The following is a 14,009-nucleotide window of genomic DNA, read 5'->3' on the forward strand; positions in this document are numbered from 1 at the left end:
CTGAGGGGGGCACTTGACGGGATGAGCACTGGGTGTTATTCTGTATGTTGGTAAATTGAACACCAATAAAAAATAAATTTATTATAAAAAAAAAAGGAAACTCCATAGTGGCTGCACCAATTTACATGCCCATCAACAGTGCATCAGGGTTCTCTGTGGGCCATGTCTCTCTACACTTAGGTGGGCCTGTCCAAATCCTACCTGCCCACTAGACTGAGCTCATGTGGCACCTCTACCATGAAACCTTCTGCACCACATCTGCTCTTCTTATAGGTGCTGGCTCTATCGCATTTGTTCTCTGTTCCCACATGGTCTTTACTATCCATGGTGACTAGGCCTAAGATCCCACCCTGGCTTGTGCCAGGCAACTTCCAACTTAGAGGCCCATTCTCCAGCCTTCTCCCACTCCTTTGGAAGCAGCCAGCGGCAGGGCTTGGAGGGCAAGTTGAAGAAAGCAAGGGCACTTGGGGAAGAAGAATACAATGCACTGGAGTGGAACAGGATTTGACCAAGAAGTGGTATGTGCATGTATGTGTGTGTGTGTGGGGGGGTGGGCACCAGTCTTAATCTCCAGAAGCACAGCGGAGGGTGGACATCCCAGGCAGAGACAGGATCGTTGTGGGAGTGTTGCTGAGTGGGAGTGGAGGTGATGGTAAAAGGTGAGTCAGTGGTGGAAGACTGGAGGGGTGTACTCAGCATCATTCCTGCTGAGGGTTGGGGGAGCAGGCCTTCCACAGAGAGGGAAGCTGTCTGGACAAAAGCATGGTGATGATGCTCTCTTCCTAGTGGCCTGGACCTGGAGGTCCCACAGATCTGGCTTGTCCTCTTAGAAGCCTGAGGGGCCTCCTATCCTAGAGAAGGCCAGAGGATCAAGGAAATAGTCTGGAAAGTAGGATTTCTAATAACTTACTTTTCCCTCAGTTGCCATGCCCACTCATCTGGCCATCATATTACGTCCTGCCCACCAGATATGGGTTGTCTAGGAGGCACATGTGCCTGGTAATGGGGCAGGGGACACAGTGGCTAATAATACCCAGTGATCCCCTTTCTCAAGAAACTCACTACATACCTGTGTGATGTCAGGATATTAGTGATTCTGAACCATAGCTTGTTTATTTATCTGTAAAATCAGGAAATTCACATCCACCCTGAGACATCTGGAAGATGCCTACCTCCCAATGGGCACCTGAGACAAAGCGAGATTACCATGCTTACTGGCATTGAAATGGCCCGGGGGCCTCAGAAGTGTCACAAAACAGTTTCTTAATGAGGGGCATTGTGAACAGAAAACTTGGGAACATCAGGTGGTAGGAGGCAGTATCAAAGTGCAGATAACAGTGAAAGAGAATGCAGAGAGGAAGAGAACACAATGGAGAATTAACCTTTTAAAAGTCTGTGTGTATGTTCATTTATTGATGGTACACACCGCCTTTTCCAGAAAGCATGTAAGAGAACTAAAATGCCCAAGAGACAAAGCACAGATGGGAATGGAGGAAAAGGCATGGGTTGAAGGTCCACGGATCCAAATCCTCTGTCTTTTACAAGGACAGTGATTGTAGGTGAATTAGATAACTGGCTTCAGCCTCTGTTTCCCAACTATCACATCGGGGTTATCAAAGATTAGACACCAGGTACACCAGGTACATAGTGTGCCCATCAGGGCAGTTTCCTGGAACACAGTAGACCTTGAGTGACTGCAATCTATTATTATTGTTATTTTACCAAGGAGGAGGAGAGAGAAGTATCCTTACCATCCTCACCCTCGTCCTCACCACCCCCATCACTACCACCCTCATCATCACCATCGTCGCTAATATTTACTTAGTGCTCACAATAGCATAAGGCACAGTCCTAAGTTCTGTGTATGTATTACCTTATTTAATCCCTACAACTCCCTAAAAGTGGAAACATGAGAAAGAGATGCACAGAGAGCCTAGGTGATCTGTCCATGGTCACACACCTACCCCGGACATGGCATCAGTTGAAGAAAGTGGTGGTCCCTGCCAGCGTCAGGCTGTGCCCGCAAGCTGAGCATAAGGTCACTCTACCCATGCCCCAGGATGTAACCTGATGACAAGACCAGGAACTTTCTAGCTGCCTGTGACTGATGGAATTTGTGTGAGAGAATTTTAACCTGCACAGCAATATTCGAGCGGGAGGCATTAAGAGCAGAGGAGGATGGTGTGGAAAAAAATACCCATGAGCCAAGTACCCCAGACATCAGAAGATTTTCCAACTCCCCTACATAAAACTAGCCCTTCCTCTCCTTGCTTGCTGAACGACGGGAACAGAGGAACCCCACTGATTTCTAATTCACTCCTTGTAGCCCATCATTCAATGTCCTCAGGTGGGCCAGTCATCTTGTCCCAACAACCACAGATGAGATGCAGCAACCTTACCTCCCGTTGGCACTTGCACCATTAGAAATAAACACACAGAGGAAATCTCTGGTTAAAATGCATGCAATGTTCCTTTAAAATACACAGGAGCTTTCTAAGACAGCCATTTCACTTGGCAGTTGGGCGCTCAAAGCTCCAAATTAAACAAGAGTGTTAGTGAATTGAGCGAATTCATCTGCTTCTCCCAATGTAAATGTATACTCCGGTGTGGCCCTCGGTGTCTGCGTGCAGCCAGGCCGTGTTTCCATGGTGAGAGGCGAGCCTGGACAGTTAGGATTTGATCCCTTCTTCCCACTTAGCCTCTGGTGCTCGGCAGATCCTATTCTTCCTTGTTCAGAGGTGGAAATTCTCTGTATGGGGTGAGCTCACAGCCTGGGGTTCTGGTCCCAGCTGAGGAAACAAAGTACCTCTTGTGATGTCCTTCTCCTTTGAGGTTTCAGGCCATGACAACGGAAGGAAGGAAGGAGGGGAGAAAGAAGGTAGGAAGGGAGGGAGGGAAGAAGAACGGGGTTACAATGCTCTTCAAACCAAGCACAGGACTGTCCGTTAGACAGATGCCATCTATCTAGTGGGGAGATTTAAAAGTGAAACTTCCAGTACATTGAGCAAAATGTTGCAGAGAATCGTTAAACCTTTCTTACCTTTCTTACCTTATTACGTCTCTGTTTTGCAACTGAGGAACCCAGGGCCCAGAGAGGTTAAAGCATTTCCTGGATTGGCACAGGTTGCAGAGGCAGATCTGGGCTCTACCCCTAGGGAGTCTGGCTCCAGAGTTTATGCTCAAAATTGCTAGATTTCCTCTCTGTGGCTTCCCTGTCTGGAGACGGCACAGTCAGGGTTTCAGCTTGGAGGCGTCTACTCTAAGAACTGACTCTTCCATGGAATAAGACAAGTTACTTCGTGTTTCTGGTCTCAGCTTGCTCCTCTGTAAAATGGGTGCCGTTATCCATGTGACAGATCCTGTTGGGCTGTAATGAGGAACAGATGATACAGAAAATGCATGTGTCAGAAGTGTAGCTACAAGGGGGCAGTTAAAAAGCAAACATGTTTATGCTGCTTTTAGATTTACATTGTGTTTTACTCATGCTACCTAAACTTCACGCCAACTCTTTGATCCAAGTCTTATCCATCCCAACCCAAATATAAGGAATTAGGTACTAAAAGAGAAGAAGTGACTTTCTTATAGTCCAGAACTTAAACCGAGGTTTTCTCACTTTTATGTTGAGGGTTCACAGGATTGTTGGCAGGGAGGGGCATAGACAATGTCATGTTCTTTGTTCTTTGCTTTATTTTATTTTATTTTATTCTATTCTATTTTATTTTATTTTAGTCTGATCGGGTACTGTAGTGACTTGAACATGGAAAGGATTAAGTTAGCTTGTTCTTCACTGAATGAATCATGACTGGATGGAGCAGAGAGGCTTGGTTAACCAGAGTCTTGGGGAAATGCAAGCTTCTTTATTTATGATTGAATTTCTGCTGAATCTAGAATCATCCTGGAACAAAGTACTGAGAATATATCTGAAACATTCCAGTTGACAGCCTTTCTCTCAGGAAGAGAAGTGTAATACACGTAAGTGAAACTTCACTGGTTGCCCAGGGATCTTGCAACGTCTCCTAGTCATGCGGTTATGGAACTTTTCAAACTAGAAAGAATCTCAGAAAGCATCTGATATGACCTTCTGCTCTGTGGGAGGATTCCCCCTTCACTGGGAACCTCGGCCAGCAGTGGAAGAGCCAAACCAACCTATCCCTATCACATTTCAGAGTTGAAATCGGATTTGGACTCAAGAATCAAACCATTTACAAGAAATGTAACACTGAGCAAATTCTTTAAGTACCCTATGCCTCAGTTTACTGATTTTTTTAAAGATTTATTTATTTATTCATGAGAGAGAGAGAGAGAGAGAGAGAGAGAGAAGCAGAGACACAGGAGGAGGGAGAAGCAGGCTCCACGCTGGGAGCCGGATCCTGGGACTCCAGGATTGTGTCCTGGGCCAAAGGCAGGAGCTAAACCGCTGAGCCACCCAGGGATCCCAATTTACTGATTTGTAAAAGCACACTTTAACATCTTGCTTTTCTCACTTAACTACACACCTGTAAGATTGTTTCATATCAGTACATTCAAAGCTGTCTAATTCTTTAATGCACACACACAGACACATGCAAACACACTAAATTATTTAATTAGCCCACTATCAACATAGTTTATTTCCTATTTTTTGCTGTTGTAAATATTCTTTTAAAAAAAAGATTTATTTATTTATTCATGAGAGACAGAGAGAGAGAAGCAGAGACACAGGCAGAGGGAGAAGCAGGCTCCATGCAGGGAGCCCGACACGGGACTCAATCCCGGGTCTCCAGGATCAGGCCCTGGGCTGAAGGCTGTGCCAAACCGCTGAGCCACCCGGGCTGCCCAGTTGTAAATATTCTTATAATAAAGATTCTTGATCAGATAAAACAAAAAAGTAGCACCTACTTCATAGGTTGTTGTGGCAAATCAATTCATAGCAAGCAGTCAGAAGAGTACCTGACCCTTAAGAAGAACTCCATAAAGACTATTATTATTTTAATTTTTGTTGATTGGATAATTGGAATCTCTGGAAGAGGAATTATTGGAATAACAAGAAGAGGAAACAAACTGAGAAAACATGCAGCCTATCAGGGGAATGAATTAGTTATTACCGAACTGACCAACAAGCAACAGCATACACGAGGTAGAAGTTGATTTACAAGTCACTCTTAGGAAATTCAGAGGTAGTCAGTTCAGGGCTACCATGGCCTCCGTGGTATCAGGAGTTCAGACCTCTTTAATCTGAATCCTCCACTATGGATGACCTCTGTAGGTTATCCCATGGTCCCCATTTGCTGCTCCAGCTCTAGCCATTAGAGCCACATTCCAGGCAGTGAGAAGGAAAAGACTGGGAAGAGGAGTGAGGACAAAGGTACAACTTTGTTTTTAGAATTACCTGCAGCAAGCTACACACACCACTTTATCCACTTTGGCCAGGACTGAGTAACATGGTCACCCAACTGCAAGGAAGGCCAGGAAATGTAGTTTTTAATCTGGCAGCCAGGTGCTTCACAAAACATTACGAATCTAAATACCATGGAAGATGGAGAGAATAGGTATTGGAGAACATCCATAATCATTACCACAGAGAGTTTGTGGAATTTGGGGAAAGGCAGTCCTGTAAACTTTGCTTTGGTAAGAGGGAGTCTTTTGGTCCAAGCTAAGAGTTTTCGATCCATGCCACAAGGATTTTCATTAAAACTACCTCCTTCTCCCCAAACCGACACCTATCCAAGTCATGGTATAACAGGCCACTGCAACAGGGTAGAGACTCTTCCCATCCCCATGGTGGGGGGTGTATGCTTGGTTGTTTAGCTCTTGTGTTGACTTTGAGACATGCCCAGGAAGAGTTGCAGACCATGTGTGGCTTGTGGAGCCAGCTCACATGACTTATGTTGTGCAAGATCAACTTGACTCAATATTGAGCCCAGGTCAGACCCTGAAAGTTTTAGCTTTTCTCCTAGAGAGAAAACCATCCCCGATAGGATCTCTCCAGGGTTCTTCTTCTAACCGTGTAATATAGACCTTCTGGTGACTTGGAATATCTAGTAAATCACATTGTAACTGATTGGGGCCTATCTGTATTCATTAGAGTTCCTCCTCTTATTCTGGATCTGATCTCTCCTTCTTGTTCCAATGTGATTATAATCTAAAGTAGTTCCACCTGGACACCATAGGCACAGAAAAGAAAACTTCGCTGATGAACATAGATGCAAAATCCTCAACAAAATATTAGCAAGCCGAATTCCACAATACATTGAAAGCATCTTACATCACAATCAAGTCACAATTTTAATCCAAGGATGTAAGGATTGTTCAGCATCTACAGATCAAACAATGGGATACACCACATTAACAAAATAAAGGTAACCAGGGAGGGGCCTTCTGCTTTCTGGAGAAGCTGGGCACAATTTTACAAGGAGTGTGTCTTCTGACTGAGGCCAAATTGTGCAATAGGTGGGGTTGGCTTCACTATCTTTGAGCTCCACTTCATAAGCCTCCTGCTCCCTCCCAGTCTCCCCAAACTAGGGGCTCTGGCTACTTCAAACTCTGCCCACCTTGGTTCCTGTTGTTTCTCTTTCTCTGAAAAGATTCTTAAGTACTTCATTACTAACTTCTCTAAAACTGCTTAGCATTTTTAGGGGACTGGACGAGTGATAGATGAATGCATCCCTACTAAACATGTTGGATGACTAACCAAGCTTGGAGCAACAACATAATTTTGAGGTAGGGCAAGTGTTAGGAAGTTTTTTGAAATTATTAATGTTTGTATCAAGAGTTTGGCAATTAACTCCCCCAAATTTATACAGAGAGAGAATTGTGGAGGTGGGATTAAGACCCAGATTCTCTGCTGGCCACAGTTCCCAGCCTCAAGGGGGATTCCAGAAAGGTCAATAGGTGACATTCTGGGGCAGATGGGTCTTTCAGGGTAGGCAGGCCTTGTCCCTCCGTCACAGACTAGCTCTGCCCTCCCAGGTTGGGCCCTGGCTCAAGGAAAGGGCCTCCAAGATCAGCTAAATATATGGGACTTTGGGCTCATGAGTCAACTTGAGTCTAGCTGGGAGGAAAGTTGACCAGGAATCACAGAACTCCGAAGGTGAGCTGGGGCAAGTTTTTGTGGGAGAAATTGGAATGAAGTTGGGGCAACCTTCCCACCTCTGTCTTCTCCCCAACTCAATCTGAAAGTACGTCAAATAATGTGGTTTCAGCTCCGTTTAGCGTCTTTCAACCTGAAAGTCAAAGTTTCTCTCCAAAGGAGGGAAACCTGCATGAATTGAAACTGAAATTAGTTAATGCGAAGCCCTGTGAACTGAAACTGTCAAATTTCACACAGCTCCGGTTTATCTTTCTCTTTTCCCAGCCACCCCCACACCCCCACACATTCATTCAGGAAACAAGTCAGATTTAGATGTTTTCCAATTGCCAGGCTCACAAAAGCATCCACTCACCAAACTTATACTCTTGAATTATAATGGCAAAAAGCAGCAAGGAATTATGGTTGGTGTATTTACCACTGAGTTTGACACATTGGGCTAATTAAAAAGATTATTCCATTCATTATAGAAAGCCCATCTCCTAGAGGGCTGGGCAATTTCCCAGGGGACCTGGACTACTGGAAGGAATGGCAAGAAAATGTCTGCTTGCCTTCTTGTCCTCCCTCAATAGTCTCTTCCCTACTAGGGAAAGATGGAAACATCAGATTTACCTGAAGATGGCCCCCTCAGAGGTCTTCCCCTGATGCAACCGAAGGACGAGAGTTGTTGAGACAAGTAGGGCTTGTCTAACACTGGAAACTAGGGGTGACTATGGGATGATTTGGAGGTTTCATGAGAGGTTGCCTCCAGTATTTCTCTCCCGTAACCCTAAATGCCCACCATCAGGGTCCCAAAGGAATCATCAACTCTAGGAAGTAAATGCTCTGCTAATGATATGAGTGACTCGGCCTCCTCTGTCTGGGTTACTGAATAGGAAAGAATAATTTTCCTGGACAGAAGAGTGAGCCAGCTAGAAATTCCTTCGTTATCTGGGTGGGTTTCTTAAGCACTTTGTATTTTACTCGAGTCTTCGGTCAACTTAGGAAGGGGCCTAAAGTGAGGAAGGGAACCAAATGGAGTGAAAATTAATATTTAATGGTTTGTAAACACACTATTGTGTATGTCATCTCAATTCACTTTCTCGATATACGTTTACCAATGGTTGTTCTGAAACTCAGAGACAAACCCAAGGTCAACTGTTTAGGAAGTGGTTGAACTGGGATTCTCTGACTCCTTCATGATCTCAGTGCTTTTACTCTAAGGGAAGGGATTTTCAAGATTGCCTAGGATAATCTGCCCATTACACTGAAGACCAAGCTGAGGCTATATTGGTAAAACAAAACAACAACAACAAAAAGACCCTCACTTAAAATCACATAGCTAGTTTGGGCCAGAGAAAGGGAAGACCATGTTTCTTCTTTCCTAGACCACGATTCTTTCACCTACATGACACAATTGTAACAAGGAGACTCAAAAGGCCCTCTGCAAAGGCCAATTAAAAATATCAGAGTATGACTATGGGGTGGAAGGGAGAGTGATTTCTATTTTAGCCGTTATGAGGAGGAAATTATGTACATGAGCCTTTTAGCCACAAGTTTTCATTACAAGCAGAATATTTCTTTCTGTTGCAAACATGAATCCAGCATATTGAATGCTGGACTACTTTGCAAACAGATTCTCTATAGGGATGGATTAAAAATACCACAGTCCAGGTGATTCTAACATGTAGCCAGAAATGAGAACTACTGTAAAACTCAATAAAAGTCCTTTTACTAACTTCCTGGCTTTTGAATTCATACTAAGCTGAATAAAATCTTTTCAAATTAATTTAGTTATCATCCTTTAGGCTGTGAGCTGAGATTCTGGCTCTGTCAGGTGTCATCTGCAGAATTTTGGTAGACTGGCCAGACTGCAGATGGGCGATATTTCTCCTTGGCTCTAACCCATGTTATCCTTAATGCAGGCATAATTCAGAGTGCATTACGGTGAGAGAAGGAATTCCACCACACAAGTCCTTCTGACCTCGAGATTATAAGATTTAACATGTGTGTATGTGTATTATGTCACACATCCACATATATTTGTACATAAAATAGAGATATCTGTATATTACCTAACTGAAGATTCTAGGTTTTTCTTCATTTCTTTTCGAGAGTCAATGATTTTGAAGAAATGTGACATTTTTTTTGGGGGGGGAGGTTTCTTGCCTCCCCCACTGCCCTGGTGAAAATCTTGCTTGGAACAATACGTCTTCTGTGAAACAGTCTCCACAGAAAGTTGTGGAAATAAATCTTCCCTCTCACCACTCAAACTGAAGTCAAACCGAGTAGAGCACAGAGGCTTTGGAAGGATTGACACTCAAAGGAAGAGGGAAAAGTGTCTTGAAAATGGAAGAGGTTGGGGGAGGGCCCAGCATAGAATTCCCTTCTGGCGACTGTTCTGTGGCACTGGGAGGGTGTGAGTTAGGCAAAAAAGAATATAAAGCCTTCCCTTAATAAATCTTCAGCTGTTACCTTTCATGTCCCTTTAGTGGAGAATCGTAACGGCATGAAAGGGGATGTGGGGCTCTACTTGTCTTAACTCTCTGCTTTATGGGTGAGAGAAAACCCACAGGTGAACCAGAGCCAGCCCCGTCATGTGGCTCCTGTTCCTTAAGTGGTCACAGGCCAGCTTGAGGCCTGGTGAGCCACCATGGTGGGCACAGCGGACCAGCAAGCAGGATTTCAGACGGGGGCGGTGGGGGGGTGTCTCTGAAAGCTCCTCACTTTCATTCTGATGAAGCCCCTTGTTCTCAACTGTTAGGGCCAGAAATCCAGTCAAAGAGCCGATGGGTTGATAGATGTCTCTTGTGAATTAAGATAAGTCTGTAAATAACATTTATTTTGTTTGATTAATTTAGACATCGCCTTCTCCATGGGATCTGACTTATCACCTTATTAAATTTCACCTGATTCCCCCACCCCCACCCCTACATGGTGCTTATACGCGGTGCAATGAATCGAAACCCTCTCTGTGTGACAGGCACTGTGCTGGGTGCTGTCACGGTGATTCCACTGAACCCTGAACACCTCCCCGTCGAGGCAGGTTCTATTCCTATCCCCACCTCATACACGAGGAAACCAAAGCTTAACAAATTTAATGGACTGCCAGAAGCTGTCTGAGCAGCTTGACGGGTCATTCCCCGGAAGGTCACCGGCCAAGACTCACAAGGCCGGCGGTGGCCTCCTCGCTCCCCATTCCCCTCCTTCTGTGGTGAAAGCCTGGGCTTCCAGAAACGTCTCTGAAGGAGAAGCCCTGTGGTCCGCAGTTCGTGAGGCACTTTCCGGCCTTGCTGTGGGTTCCTGCGACCTGACTTCCAAACAGAGGCATTTGCTAATTTCCTGAAGAAAGCTCCAGGAAGTCTTGTCCTCGGGTGAAAGCTGTTCGCAGTAGGTGAGAAAAAGGGAAGTTTTCAGACCACCACACACTTGGAGGTTTCATTTTCAGTGTTGTGTGGAGCTGACAAATAAACCTATCTGACTTGGCTCTCCTTCTCCTGCCCCGCCTCCTGCCTCTCCTCTTTTCCAGATTCATGCGAATGTTTTGGTTAACTTTATCCCCTCCTGTGTTATTGTTGTTGTACCACATATTAATGTGGTGCTTCTGTAGCCCAGAGGAGCACGGTTGAGTTACAGTAACAAGCTACGAGCTGAAGGAAAGTGCTGCAGTTTTTGGCTGGTCCAGTCCCAAATATACACCCGCACATCTGGACAAGAGATCATGTGACAGCTTGAAAAGCCAGAAACATATCCTGGCTACCATAAAAAATGGGTTCTGTTAAATTAAAAAGGCTTTAAATACTGGCTCAGCTGGTTTTGGGGGGGGGTGTCTTTATTTCTCTCTCTCTTTTTTTTTCATCGTTCTGGAATGTGTTTGTGAGATTTGTGATTGTCGAAGCTTTAATTTAATATCGTGAACCCATCATATGGTGAATTTGTTTGCAAGTTTTTCTGAGGTGCGGCCAACCCTTCTCTACTTTCCTCACTTTGGGCCTGGTTTGTCAATTTTTTGGGATCAAGGCTTCGTATTTTGGTAAGAAAACAAAAAACAAAAAACAAAACAAAACAAAAAAAGCACTCTAAAAAGAAGAAACTCTCCTCTTTCCCACTGGCCAACCCCTCCCTCAGATCCCCTCAGGAAAACCTTAACCTGCCCCCCGCCACCACCACCAAAGCCTGTCTCCTCTTACAATCTTTAAGAAAGATCCCGTAGGGTAGTAAGCTTTAAAATATTATTGGTAAAGAGAAATGTCATTGTTTCTCTCTGGATAGAATCCAGAACAGATTGAAAATAAAACATTTCTTGAGATGAACGGATGTTAAACACCAAAGTATGGTTAAGAATCTATCCTTGCAACTCAGAAAAAAATATATCTATTTTCTTTTTCTTACGCAAATAAAACATTCTTGTGTTGCCCGCTGGACATATCTTTCTCCCTGATTTACCAAGATTGCAGAAACCAGGATTAAACAAGACACCCATTCCAAAACCAAAAATCTGTTTTCTCAAACTATCCAAGAGAGAATGACTTTCGAAGTGAGCATGTGATTAAAAGACAAGATAGAAAAACTGTGCCTTGCTTCTCTTTAAAGAATAAACAGCCTATTAGGCAGAGTGCTTTCTCTTGGCATTTGTACTATCTGCTGCTGCTGATTTGTCTTTTCATTTGGAAAAAACTAATAGAAACAGTATTGGTAAAATGTCACCAGCTTTGGGTTTCCTAAAGTATGTGAAAACATTTTATTTTAACATATTCATAAGTTTGGCGCTTCTCTTCCCACCATGGACTGTCAGCTTCCTGGGAGCAAGGGCCTTGCCCATCTTGCTTGCTGCTCAGTCCTCGTTGGTCTCACCAATGCTGCTGCTCGGCGTGAGCTGTGTGCCTCTGTTTACCTCTCCAGAAGTACCCCTCCTTACCCTTCCCTACTCCATTCTGCACCCTGGAGCTGATTTGTGTGAACTGAGTCAATAGACTCTGTAATGGTTATGTGCCAACTGGCCTGGGCCAGGAGATGCCCAGATAGCTGGTAAAACATTATTTCTGGGAGTGTCTCTGGAAGTGTTTCTAAAAGTGGTTAACATTTGATTCGGTAGACTAGATAATGTGGGCACGCATCATCCTATCTGTTGGGGTAGGGCAGAGCCAAATGGAACAAAAAGGCCAAGGAACAGTGAATTCTTTCTTCTTGAGCTGGGACGTCCATCCCTTTCTGCCCTCAGACATCAGAGCTCCTGGTTCTCAGGCCTTTGGACTCCAGACAGCACCAGCAGCCCCTAGTTCACAGGCCTGACCCCACTAGCTGTCCTGGTTTTCCAGCTTGCAGATGGCAGACTGTGGGACTTCTCAACTCTATAACCACATGAGCCAATTCCTATAATACCTCTCCTCACAGTTCTACTTCTTTGGAGAACCCTGACATACCCGGGCTCCCTGTTCCTCTGGCTTCCCTTTGGATACAGCCAATGGAGACACCAAGGTACATCAGCAGAGAGGCTGGCTGAGTCCCTGGCCTGTAGCTGGAGCCTGTCAGACCTAGGGATGGTAATGGCTCCCCTTCTTCTAGTCCCAGGGCATTTCACTAGCCTTTGTAATAGTTTCTTCATTACACTCATAAAATGACCCATTTGAGATTATCTGTTTCCACTGCTTTCTAGATCTTGCTGGCATCCTAACAAACCTGGGATTTATTGAATGAACAAATGGAATGAGATTTTACCATAATGAGCCATGCTTCTGGATTGTTGCAACAAGCAGGTTCCAGAACAATTTTATTTCATATGCCATTCCTTAGAAATGGAGTAGACATCATGAGTTCAAGGCTCCAAGGATGTGCTGGAGTTGTTTTGCCCCACTAAAAATCCACAATCTGCTCCTGCCCTATCCTTACTTGGTTTCTTTTGTGATCGGTGATATGAACAAAAACAAAGTGGTTTGTTGCATTCAGAAAGCTCCATTATTGAATCATCTATTGTTCATCCATTAATTAACTTATTTATTCATCATTCAATAGAAATTTAAAAAGCATCCGTATGCATCCAGGGATGGCAATTTTAATTTCCTCTTGCATGCCACCTGGATGATTCATAGAGCATGGCATTGCAGAGAATTCTGGAGCCGTCTGGGATCAGCGGGAAAATGTGCCAGATCAACCAGTAATGTCTGCCATAGACAGAGAAGTAGAAGCACATGTGATCAGTATTCACATGACTAGTATTTACCATTCCTGTGTTAGATGCCACTGAGTGAGCAAAAAACCCAAAATAAATCCTCATTACAAGATGATTGTTGCCTTCAGCTTTGCTCCTTCATGTTAAAATTGCACGCCTGCTCAAGAGCTTCTGATACACAATAACTACTAACCCTCAGACACACCCAGATGCTTTACTTTGTTTTACAAAGGAATCATTGACCTGCCAGTGCCCATTTTCCTTATTTACATTCCAGACAAAACACAAATTAAATATAAAGTTCTTCAATCTACTTTCCTGAAATGTAAATGACAGGCTGCAATGACAAGACAGTCCCCTACTTTAATTGAGATGAAGATTTGCTAACTGGTTTTTATCACTTTAAGGTAATTTGTCACAACCATCACTCCGGAGTCAATGGCATCTTTTCCAGAAAATTCTTCTCTCCAGACCAGTCTTCCTGGATTTTCTTAGTAATTAAGAGAACACACATAAGGAACTTGCTGTCTTCATCCTTTCATTCTTGATTACAGTGAATTTTGGTTTTATAGTCAGTTCAACCAGTAAGGCAACGGATTTGACATGCAGATTTCCTTGAATGGAGCTTCCCATATTCCATGACCCCCTTGGGGTCAAATTTTCTGACAGCTCTGTTTGGTACCTAATCCTCTTTCCTGAATCCTGTTTCTTTGCTACTACCTAGCTCTGGAATCCTGGGCAAATTACTTACCCTCTCTGGGCCTTCATCGTACAAGAGGGGATTACATAACAAAA

General features: G+C 44.1%; 1 long non-coding RNA gene across 5 annotated transcripts in view; it reads right to left on the bottom strand.

Annotated features, from left to right (window-relative positions):
- Positions 1-2,451: 2,451 nt before the first annotated feature.
- Positions 2,452-14,009, bottom strand: part of LOC102156644 — a 30,317-nt gene continuing 18,759 nt past the window's right edge. For 2 of the 5 annotated variants that reach the window (XR_005367785.1, XR_005367783.1), the window contains 2 exons: positions 3,050-3,367; positions 2,452-2,789 (listed from right to left, as the gene is read on the bottom strand). This is a non-coding gene — a long non-coding RNA (uncharacterized LOC102156644). Of the gene's footprint in view, positions 2,826-3,040; positions 3,368-14,009 lie in introns of all 5 variants that reach the window. The other 3 variants (XR_005367784.1, XR_005367787.1, XR_005367786.1) reach the window with 3 other exon arrangements.

This window comes from Canis lupus, chromosome 12 (genome assembly GCF_011100685.1).
Source record: "Canis lupus familiaris isolate Mischka breed German Shepherd chromosome 12, alternate assembly UU_Cfam_GSD_1.0, whole genome shotgun sequence".
In the NCBI taxonomy this organism is placed as follows: Eukaryota; Metazoa; Chordata; class Mammalia; order Carnivora; family Canidae; genus Canis; species Canis lupus.